Below are 1892 nucleotides of genomic sequence, written 5' to 3' on the forward strand. Positions count from 1 at the left end.
CCGGCCTGCGGGCGGCTCCGGGCTGCTGGTGAACACGCTCCCCTCCTGGCCGGGAGGCCCGAGAAGGGGGAGCAGCCGGCAGGGCGCTGCCATCTTCGGGTTGCCTCGGCGCCTGCCTTGTCCTCGGGCCCTGCACACAAGCAGGCAGCTGCCTGACACGCAGCCCGAGATTTCCTCAGCCCAGTTGTTAATCGCTTTTGTCTTTGCACAGGGAAGCTCTCCGACAAACCAACGTGAAAACGCATCAACTCTTCCCAATCTCCATTTCCTGTTTTGTTGAGATACTGTTTTGGCTTTGGAATAGCCACTGGGACTTTGGAAAACTTGTGTTTCAGAAGTGAGGGCGGCAAGCAAAAGCGTTCAAGTCTCAAGATTAGCTGCCCTCTCTTTCTTCCGAGTGCTAGAAAGCATTTGTTATGAAAACACTGTTCTTGTGAAATACAGGCACTGATTCTCTGCCTCCTCGTATTAACAGGCAATCTGGCTCTTGTCATAGCACGCTTTCAGAAGGATGAAGAAAATAAAGACCCTGTAAAAAGGGAGTGGATTAGGGTGTTTGGGGAATACGCACTGTGCAGACCAAGTGACCTAGCCGCAGTGTATCCACAATCCAGAGATTTTTTGAAGTCATCAGTTCCCAGGCAGTCCTCCGGTTTGCAAACACAGCCATCTGTATACCAGACAATTTAATTGTTAACTCCCATATCCCACCTCAGATGCTGACCACCAAGAAATAACCGGTCAGTTGGAAAGAACTGAAGTAGTGCTAGGTGAATATTGCCTTACGTGTCCATATTCTGAGCACAAAAAAGGACACGAGCATGGTCCTGTAGATATCACAAGGGTAAGTCTGAAGAAGAATCTCCAAGAATGGAAATTCTTGGATTACATAGCATATACTAGCTGTCGTATAATAATTCATTTTGGAAGGGCGCTCAGGCTCCAGTCCAGCCTCCTACTCAGAACAGAGTCAACGCTGAATTCATACCAGTTTTCTCAGGACTTTGTCAGTTGGATCATAGAAGTCTGCAAGGACAGAGACAGGCACACCTTTCCCAGTCCCTGTTTCAGTGCTTGACTGGCCTCATGGGGAAACTAATTCCCCTCCCACCCCTTCTATTAAGTCGCAATCTGCCCTGTTTCAGTTTAGGACAACTGCCTCTTGTCTTCTGACTACGCACTTCAATAAAGAGAGGTTAGTGAGGAGACAGACAGGCTCTTCAGTACCAGAAAGCAGCTGTTAGGGGTGTCCCCAAAGTCTTCTCTTCTCCAGGCTAACAAAAATAAAGGCCAGTCCCTCAGCCTCTCCTTCTGGGGCAAGTGCTCCAGCCCCTCACCATGATGTCCCAACCTGGATACAACTGTACAGTAAGAGTACAGAGTACTGTCAAAAACCTTGCCCAAGTCAAGGTAGATGACATCCACTGTTCCTCCCTCATCCACAGAACAAGTCATCTCATCATTAGAAGGCACTGAGGCTGGTCACACATGATTTACCCTCAAGTTAATCTATGCTGGCTATTCCCAATCACCTTTTCCTTCATGTGCCCAAAAAAGGCATCCAAGAAGACTTACTCCATGGTTTTCCTCAGAGACCAAATTGAGGCTGACTGCCTTACAGTCCCCTAGATCATCCTCCCCAATCTTTTTGTAGATGGATGTAACACCAGCCTTTCCCCAGTCATCAGGGATCTCCCCTGATCTCCATGACCTTTCAAAGATGATAGTGGCCTCGCTATGACACCTGCCAGCTCTCCCAGCGCACTTGGGTCATCCTGTCTGGTCCCCCAGATTGTACATGTCAAACTTTCTCAGTAACTGCTGACTCGATCATCCTCCACTACTGGTAGCCCCTCTCCTTGAACCCTGCCGCTAGGCAGAAAGGGCAGGGT

This window comes from Aptenodytes forsteri, unplaced genomic scaffold (genome assembly GCF_000699145.1).
Source record: "Aptenodytes forsteri isolate BGI_AS27 unplaced genomic scaffold, ASM69914v1 Scaffold679, whole genome shotgun sequence".
Lineage (NCBI taxonomy): Eukaryota > Metazoa > Chordata > Aves > Sphenisciformes > Spheniscidae > Aptenodytes > Aptenodytes forsteri.